Raw genomic sequence first — 10,472 nt, forward strand, 5'->3', positions numbered from 1 at the left:
AGAGAGAGAGACACACACACAGACACAGGGCTCAGTCTCCTGAACCATGAGATCATGACCTGAGCCAACATCAAGAATCAGACACTTAACTGACTGAGCCACCCAGGCATCCCGGAACTAATGATCTTCTTAAGTGAGTTGATAAATGTTCATTTTTCTTCTATTCAGAAAGTGTTTATGTAGAATTTCAGTTATTTCTCTTTGAATGTTTGATGATGTTTACCAGTGAAGGGACCTGGGCCTGAAGTATATTTGAGGGAAGAGTTGTAACTATGATTACAATTTCCTTAATTTGTATATGGCAATACGTTCTTTTATTTTTTCTTATATCTGTTTTGGTAATTTGTAATTTTCCCATTTTCCAGCCATTTTATTTATACATTTCACAAACTTCCAAGTCCCTGTATAAAGACCCGTGAAAGGCAAATGTCCGATTACTTGTAATTTGTGTCTCTTAACAAATTAACAATATACATAAATTGTCAAATTTCTGGGCAGAAAGATTTCTGTAATATCCTCTTATCCCTTAACTGTCTGTAGAATCTATAATTATTCACCCTCTTTTATTTCTGATGCTAGTTATTTACCATATTTTCTCTTTTTGTCTCTCTTGATTTTTTCTGGGAACCAGCTTTTGGTTTCATTATTGTCTCTAATTTTGGTTTATTTTCTGTTCACTTGGTATCAGCCCTTATCTTGATTATTTCCTTTGGTTTAACTTTGTTCTTCTTTGCCTGGTTTCTTTAGATAAGTCTTTAGATTGTTGGCTTTGGATCTATTTAATCTCAAATATATGCATTTAAAGCTATAACGTTTCCCTTAAGCACTTCTCTAGATGCATCTCACAAAGTTCCATATGTCATTTTTTTATTACATTCCATTTAAAATTTCCTTATTTTCCTTTTATTTTTTTCTTTCACTGAGTATTATTTAGAGGTGTGTTTTTTATAATTTTTTTAAAATGTAGAGTTTTCATATTATATGTATGTGTGTGTGTATGTGTGTGTATATATATATCTATATAAATCTTATATCTTTCTACTTTTGATTTCTAATTTATTTCTACTCTGGTTACAAAGCATACTCTGTAGTATGTGGATCATTTGAAATTTACTGACAGTGGCTTTATGCTTGTGTATTTCATTTAGATTGATAATAACATTATGTGCATGTAAAAATAATGTATGCCCTGTGGTTGTTGGCTATAAAGTGGGAAGTAGTGTGTTTCAGGTTTTCTATGTCTTTGGTGATTTTATCTAGTGGTCTTATCAATTGCCGAGGGAGAGAAGTCTTAGCGTCTGGAGCAGCCGTCCTGTGACCTGCCGTGGCCACAGCCACCTGAGTGCCCAATTTGCCAGTATGGAACCATTCCTCAGGGTGATCAGCCAGCTGCCTGGTGGCAGGTTAATTACAGCGGCCTGCATCTATCACGGAAGGGGCAGCTTTTTGTTCCTGTTGGAATAGCTACTTTGTCTTGGGGGAAGCAGCCGTCACATGGCCAGCCACAACTCTCTGGGACTGCATGATCAGTGCCCTGGGCCGGAAACATTCCCCTATACGATGAAATGGGTGATGAGGTGTTGCTCGGTCCTGTAGTCTTCTTTCTTTTTTTGGAAAAACCTTCCTCTGTCTTGGGTGTGCAGTGAACTTCTTTTTATTGCCCAAGCATGCATGTCGCATGGTACCCGGCCAGCTGCACTTCCATTGTAAGGAAATGGGGTCTTTGCCTTCAGGGTGAGAGGGATGGATGTAGTCCATCATCCTGTGTCGTGTATTGGGAAGGATCAGCTGGCCGTGGGAGACCAGCACACGTTACAGACGTTGATCTTGCTATGACTCTTTGTGTGAACGAAGGGTTGCTACAGCCAGGGTCTTATGTGTTGAGTCTTCTTTGGCAAATCCAAATCCACAGAAGATGCGGTGGGTTGAGGTCTCTGGGCTCCTACTTCGAGGTGCTGGCATTATTCTGATCTTTGATGTCCTCTATGTGGTAGGAATCTTCACTTGGGATTGGTAGCTGGGTTTTCCTACTCGACAATATCTCCTACTACGATTGTGGAATTGTCTCTCTCTCCAGGTCTGTCAATTTTTGCCTTATATACTCCATAGCTATTATAGCACATATTTCTTTAGAGTTAAGTCTTAGTGGTGAATTGTCCCCTTAATCACTATGAAATGTCCCATTTTATTTTTGATACTACTCATTGTCATCAGTATATTTTATATTAAATAGTTGCTTCAGCTTTTTTATGCATACTGCCAGTATGATATACATTTTTAATCCAGTTACTTTCATTGTATCTGTGTTTTTATACGTGAGATGTGTCTTTTGTACACAGCATGTAGTTGATTCTTGCATTTTTATTCATTGTTATATCTACCTTTTTATTATAGAGTTTAATTCATTAAAGTTGAATATAGTGGCTCAGTCAGTTAAGCATCCGACTTCGGCTCAGGTCATGATCTCGCAGTCTGTGGGTTCGAGCCCCGCGTCAGGCTCTGTGCTGACAGCTCAGAGCCTGGAGCCTGTTTCGGATTCTGTGTCTCCCTCTCTTTCTGACCCTCCCCCGTTCATGCTGTCTCTCCCTGTCTCAAAAATAAATAAATGTTAAAAAAAAATTTAAAGTTGAATATAGTCGTTGACATTGGTTTACGTTTACCATTTTTCTATTTGTGTTTAATTTGTTCTTTCTGCCTTTCAACCCTCTTCTCCTTTTTCCCATCTTTTAAACTATTAGATGACTAAATTTTAGTATTCCATTTAAACATTATGATTGACTTTTTTTGCTTCCTGTTTTTCAGTCACTTCCCTAGGGATTTATTGAGTGAGGTATGGCGAAACCAGACACACACCAAGAGAGAGAAAGCAGAAAGAGTTTTACAGTTTGCTATAGTTACAGTTCCCTGGGGAGAATGTCATACACTACCCATGGCCACACAGGGTAAGCTCTAGAGGCAGAGAGAGAGAGAGAGAGAGAGAGAGAGAGAGAGAGAGAGAGAGAAAACGCACGTGCAACTGTGGGTAAGCACCTTTATTATAGTTTCTGTGCAAGAAAATGGTGAGGTGGGACAAGTATGTTTAGGATTGGCTAGATTGAATCATTTCAGTGGCGTCAAGGGCATAGAGGGCTGTCCCTAGTCGTCTGGCATCTTGCCCTGGGGCAGTGAGGACAGATAAATAGTTGCCCTGAGTATGAGAACTTGATAGGAGACGCGGCTGGGAGTATGAACTTTACTGGCTGTTCAAGAAGGGAAACTGACCTACCTTTTAATAAAGGCCTCAAAAGTGGACCAAGATTGCATTTTTAAAACCATATTAAAAGATTATAGCTACATCCTTAACATTTCACAATCTACTTTTCATTAATGTTGCATGACTTGAAATAAATGTAGAAACCTTGCAATGCTAAAGGTCAATTGATCTTCCCATCTTTTATGCTAAAATTATATGTATTATATTGCCATAGATTATATAACCTAAAAGATGTTGTAAAGTTTGCTTTAATCTATCATATGTGTTTTAAAGGAATTTAAAGGAAAAAGTTGTCTTTTTATATTTACCACTTACAGTGCTCTTTATTTCTTTGGGAGGATCCAAGTTTCCATCTGGTATCAGCTTCCTTCTGCCTGAATAACTTCCTTTACTATTTCCTATAATGTAGGCTTAAGGGCAATACGTTCCTGTGTTTTTCTTCCATTTGGAAATGTCTTTATTTTCCCTTCATCATTGAAGGATATTTTTATTGGAAAAGAAAATATGGTTGACAGATTTAATTTTACATTCAGCATTTTAAAGATGTTGCCTCATTTTCTTCTGGCCTCCAGACATCCTGATGAATAGCTATTAATTGAATCATGATTCTCCTGTACATCATATGCCATTTTCTTGTTGCTGCTTTTAAGATTTTCTTTATTTCACATTCAACTGCTTGATTATGAAATGCTCCAACAGAGACTGCTTAAATGTTTATTCTGATTGGAGTTCCTTGAATATCCAATTCTATAAATCTACATGTTTCATCAAACTTAGAAATGCTATAGACATTGTTCAAATTTATTTCCTGCTCTATTTTCATTCTTCTCCTTCTGGGCGCCCTGTTACATGTACTTCAGTCAACTTGTTATTAACCATCCAGTCTCTAAGAATCTGTTCGTTTTCTTTTTTTAATGTTTATTCATTTTTGAGAGAGAGAGAGAGGGAGGGAAGGAGAGAGAGAGAGAGAGAGAGAGAGAGAGAGAGAGAATGCACAAGTAGGGGAGGGGCAGAGAGAAAGAGGGAGAGAGAGAATCCCAAGCAGTCTCTGCACCGTCAGCACAGAGCCCAATGCGGGGCTTGAACTCGCGAACCACGTGATCGTGACGAGCTGAAATCAGGAGTTGGATGCTTAACTGACTGAGCCACCCAGGCACCCCAAGAATCTCTTCATTTTCTTAAAATAAACTTCTTTTTGTTTCGTAGAGCAGTGTTTGGCTCATAGCAAAATGGAATGGAAAGTATAGAATTCCCATATATCCCTGGCTTCTACCCATGTACAGCCTCCCTTAGAATTCTGTGTTGTTTTGAGTGATAGTCAACTGTGGCACAAGACAAAATGGAGGAGAAGTTTGGGAAGACCAAGTTCACTATACGCACAGGTCCTGGACACAGGAGACATGGCGTACCACACAGGGCCACATAGGAAAGCACTATCATTGTCCAGGAGGCAGAAAGTACAAGAGTGAGGAGAGAGCCTATGCCGCAGGCTCTATTAGAGTTTCCACCGGAAAAGAAAGCAGGGCAAAGTAAGCAATTTCAGACTGGCTAATTTGAATAATTGTAGCAGGCTCTCAGCCACAGAGCTAATGCCTAGTTGCCTGGTACCTGGCCCTGGGATGATTAAGGCACGGGAATATTGTCTCCTGTGGTATACAGGTGAGCTAGAAGAATGGCTCTGAGTTGGATACTTTGCACACCAAAGGCATGCTCCCGGTTGGTTAGCTCAGGGGGTGGCAGTCTCCCAGTGACAAAGGTTTTTAAGATTTCAAAACATCATAATATACAGAAAAAAAGACATGTGAACGATGCACCAGCTACCAGCATCCTGAACACAGTACATTTGTTACCATCAATGACCCTACGTTATTATCACCCAAGTCATGGTGTGCATTAGTGTTTACTCTTGGTGTTACCCATCTTAGAGATCTGGACAAGTATATAATGACATGTGGCCACTCATATAGTATCATCCAGAATAGTTTCACTGCCCTAAAACTCCTCTGTGTCCCACCTGTTCATCCCTCCTTCCCTCCTAGCCTTGGTAACCACTGATCTTTTTACTTTATAGTTTTACGTTTACCAGAATGTCCTATTGTTGGAATAATACATAATGTAACCTTTTCAGATTGAATTCTTTCACTTAGTACTATCCATTTAAGGTTCATTCCATGTCTTTCCAGGTCTTGGCAGCTCATTTCTTTTTAGCGTTGAATCATATTCCATTCTCTTGATGTACCGCAGTTCATTTATTCATTCACTTAGTCAAGGCCATAGTGGAGTGGTTGTTTCCCAGTTTTGGCAGTCATGAATAAATTTGTGTGCGGGTTTTGACTTTATCCTAATTGGCATGTAGAGGTATTTCATTGGTTTTTTTTCAAATGTAAATTCAGATTAGTTAATATATAGCGCAATAATGGTTTCAGGACTAGAATTCAGGGATTTCATCACTTAACATATGACACCCTGTGCTCATCCCAACAAGTGCCCTCCTTAATGCCCCTCACCCATCTAGCCCATCCCCCCACCCACCTCCCTTCCAGCAACCCTCAGTTTGTTCTCTGTCTTTAAGAATCTCTCCTGGTTGGCCTCCCTCTCTGTTTTGAAATTTCATTGTTTTTTAAATTGGCATTTCCCTGGTGACATGTGATATGGAGAATCTTTTCATATACTTATTTTCCATCTGCATATGTGCTTTGGTGAAGTGTCTGTTAAGGTCTTTGGCCCATTTTTGATTTGGGTTGCTTGTTGTTTTATTGTTGTAGGAGTTTTTTTTTTTTTTTTTTTCTTTTCAAATTTTTATTTAACTTCTAGTTAGTTAACAGTGCAGGTTTCAGGAGTAGAATTTAGTGATTCATCACTTACATACAACACCCAATGCTCATCACAAGTGCCCTCTTTGATACCCATCACCCATCTAGTTTTCGTATATTTTGGATAACAGTCACTTACCATCTATGTCTTTTGCAATGAACTCCTTCCAGTGTGTGATTGGTCTTCTCCTTCTCCTTCTCTTGTGTTAAAAAAATCTTTTCTCCTGTTCTTCAGATTGTATAATTGCTACCGATTTATCTTCGAGTTCATAGATTCTTTTGTCACTCCCATTCGGCTAAGTCCATCCCGTGAATATGTTTTTAAAACTCGAATAATTTTTGCCACTCTAAAATTGCCGCTTAAAAATTGTATATCTACCTGTTAAGATTTAGTATCTTTTTATTACTTGTGAGTAGGTAGTTTTACATTGTTAAGGACAATTATAATAGCTGCCTCCAAATCTTTGTTTACTAATTATGTCCTCGGTACATCTCAGGGTTTGTGCCAGCTAATTATCTTTTTCTCTTCAAAAGGAATTACATTTTCCTAGTTCTCCATATCTCATACTATTTTGAATTTTTTCCAGGATATTATGCATGTTAAGTTCTGGGGACTCTCAATTCCTTTATTTTTATTTTTTGAGTGTTTTCTTTTGTTTTAGCAGGCAGGTGAGTCCATTGGGTTCAAATGGAAAACTCTGGTCTTGCATAGCAGAGCATTTCGTACATTTGTTCTTAGCCGAGCTGCCTTGGGTATGTTCTGTGAATCTGTGGTTGCAGCACCAGCCAGTGACATTAGGAAATATAATTTAAAGATCTGCTCTCTGGCTCTTTGCTCTCTTGGTTTTTTGCTCTCTTTTTCCAGTGTTCATGGTTGGTCCAGACTGAATTGTCTTGTCTCCCAGCTCAGAAAGCCTGAGGTCGTTCCTATAAAGCTTATCTATGCCAACTGTCCTACTAGAAGTAGTGAAAGCAGGGAACTCACATTGTACATAGGCCTTCCTTAGTTCATGTACCTTCTAGCAAAATCTTCTTGCTTTTGTTCACTGACTTTATGTTCAGAGTTTATAGTTGTTATTCATGGGAGATACTCTTTTTTTAACGTGTATTTGTTTTTGAGAGAGAAAGAGAGACAGAGCACGAGCAGGGAGTGGCAGAGAGAGAAGGAGACACAGAATCCAAAGCAGGTTCCAGGCTCTGAGCTGTCAGCACAGAGCCCGACACAGGGCTCGAACTCATGAACCACAAGATGATGACCTGAGCCACCCAGGCACCCTGTATGGGAGATGTTCTTAATGATTATCAGGCACTTGATCATTTTATTTTTTTTGTATTAAATATTTTTTAATCTATTCACCCTTGTGTACCTTGTGAAATAATCTTCATTTCTTATTCTTTTTTCTTCAGTTTCTTTCTTGAGTTGGATCACTTCTCGTTTCTTTTTATTTGTATGTTTGTTTGCAGTTGAGGCTTTAAATTTCTATTAGAGGTCTTAATTTTTATTTAAAAATTATATTTCTGAATATGAATTCACGTTAGATACTCATAGTTTTTCAGTAGTTCATGTTTTGTTTTGTTTTGTTTTTGATTTTGGATAACTTTTGTTGGTTGAAATAGTTTGATTCTCATTTTCTTTTTCTTCAGAGTAGTTTTATATGGACATACTTGTGTTTTCTGCCTAAGTGTCTTACTTCTTTGCGACCAGCAATATATGATAAGTTTAAGGTGTTTTGGTTATGAACTGGTTTGATTTTATTTATTTTTTTAATTTTTTTTTTAGTGTTTATTTATTTTTGAGAGAGAGAGAGAGAGAGAGAGAGAGAGAGAGAGAGTCCAAGCTGGGGAGGAGCAGAGAGAGAGGGAGACACAGAATCCAAAGCAGGCTCCAGGCTCTGAGCTGTCAGCACAGAGCCCGACATGGGGCTCAAACTCACGAACCGTGAGATCATGACCTGACCCAGAGTCGGACACCCAACCGATCGAGCCACCCAGGCACCCCGGTTATGAACTGATTTTAAAGAGAGGTTTTTTAAATCAATGGCAAATTTTTATGTAGGCAGAAGGGCTTGATTTCATCGTTCACTTTTCCTTCTCTGAGACCCTTAAATTCCCCTCCTCTGTTTATCCTCCCCTTCCCGATTACTGTTTCATTTTCTCTTATTTCTATTAAGTATCTGAAGAATGTGTCCCTCTTTCAAGTTGCTTCTTCTTCTTGAAGACGTGGTGTCTTTTCAAGACTGTCACTTCTGACTTTGCATGCTTCCATGAGCATTCCTTGAAATTCACCAGTCTCTGGTTTTCTGAATCAGTTTTCAGATTTTTCTAAACACTTCCTCTCTTAAAGATGATTCTTCTTTTTCTGGAAGTGATATTTTTCTGGGTCTGCCTCTCTTAGTTCCTAGGTCCATTCTCCTATTCTCCATATAATCTAGCTGGTATTCTACACTGGCTTGGGCCCTGGACATAGTTGACTGATTTGCCGTGGTTAAGTCACATCTGTAACTACTTTAAAATTCGTACCTCTATATCTCTACATCTTAGTTAAGTTGTAGACACGAGTTATGGAGAATTTAGTAGCCCTTCTTTATCTATATGATTTTCTGATGGTAATGTAAAGATTCAGACTTTGGTAGCTGAATTTCTCCTATGAGAACCCAGAAATCACTTTACTACCCTTTGTTGCTAATATGTAAAAAAGACAGTAGTGTGCCTATGAAAATGTATTCATCTTGACATTTTTTTATTTTGTTAAAATGAACACTACTCAAAAAAATCAAACTCTTGTTGCAATGTATTTTTCAAAATGGAAAAACTGAAAAACGAATTCCAGTATCTGTCATTTGCAAGTGGAAGAGAATAATATTTCTAAACAGTATGTTTATCATTATGCTCTTTTTATATAGCAATTAAAATATAAAATTTATATAGCAAGACCATGTTTCACTACAAATCTGTTAAATTTTAATTATGTGGAATGCACGTATCGAGAAGGAAATAATCTATTTTTTGTTAGTACTAGGCCTTTTATGCAACCATCTGTGCTTGGCAAATCATAAAAATCGGAAAGGGTCTCTGAGCTCTGCTTCAAAGATGCCATTGCAAGGTCATTGTTCTTTCCTAATTGCCTTTACCATCAACTTGTTCACTTCAGAGCATTTACACATTTTTGCCCAACATATGACAATTGATTCAGTATTTGTCTGCCGAGTCTCTCCTAAAGTTTCTCACTAAGAAAACAGCATAAACCCATTACGAACCTAGATAACAAGAGACAATTTTAATTAACTCTGCAGAAATAGTTTTAAAGATTCCCTTAATGCAATGATTGCGACCAACCTGAAATTTACATTTGTTCTGCGTTTTACAACAAAATGAACTCCATTCGTCTGTATGCCCTGTCCTCTGAGACCGTGTTTTGGCTTCCCGTCTTCAAAGTCCTGGCTGTGTTGTCCAGTGCACAAGAGATGGCAAATAGTAAAAGCGGGAATCCCCAAACTGGGGAGGATCGTGAATCAGGGCCCTGGACTTTATTTTCTCATTAGCTTATAAGACAAAGCTAGGTTTGTGTATTTATTCAGCCAGCACTTACTGATCATCTCATAAAATGTCAGGCATTGTCAGGTCCTATAAATACAGAGAGGAAAGGCGGACCCCGCTGTCCAGTGGCTTGCTGTCTAGTGAGGAAGAAAAATAAGAAAAATGAAATAAAGAATGGAACTCTGGTAGGGTCAAAGTAAGAAGAATGCATACTTAACAATGGGAGGTTAGCTCAAGGCTTGGTAAGCCGAACATCCCCTCTGCTAGGTGTTTCATACATGCAGGACAGTTGTCCGGACTGGGTGCGGTGGCTCTGGAAGCAGACCTCCTATGAAGCACATTCTATGAGGTTGTTAAACTGGTTTTGTCAATGTGACACATTCCTCCACTTGGAAAGCATTTAATACTTGAGACAAAATGGATACGGGGATTGATCGGTCTTCAAAGACAATTGCATTATCTTGTTCGTGCTGAACCATGGGGCATAGGACTCTTACCTTAGGTCTTGTCTTACGCAAGTAGAGAGAGACTTGAGGATACTACTGGGAGCGTTTGAAAAATGTGTGAAATGTGTGAGATTTAGGACTGATCCTTGACTGGGAAAACTAAAGGGAAGAGACTAACTAGTACCATGGGCCTAAGGCAGCAAAACACAGAGGGCTCTGTTAACAGCAGGCTGAACTGCGGCGGAAAGTGCATGTTTTTAAGAAGCAAGTGTGGACCGACTCCTCTTACAGATGACCATTAAAGTAAATTCTGGACATGAGGAAGATGGCGGCATAGGAGGACGCAGTGTCCTACGGGTCACTTAGATTCCACCCACACCTGCCTAAATAACCCAGAAAATCACCAGAAGACTAGCAGAATGG

Source organism: Lynx canadensis, chromosome X, assembly GCF_007474595.2.
Source record: "Lynx canadensis isolate LIC74 chromosome X, mLynCan4.pri.v2, whole genome shotgun sequence".
NCBI lineage: Eukaryota > Metazoa > Chordata > Mammalia > Carnivora > Felidae > Lynx > Lynx canadensis.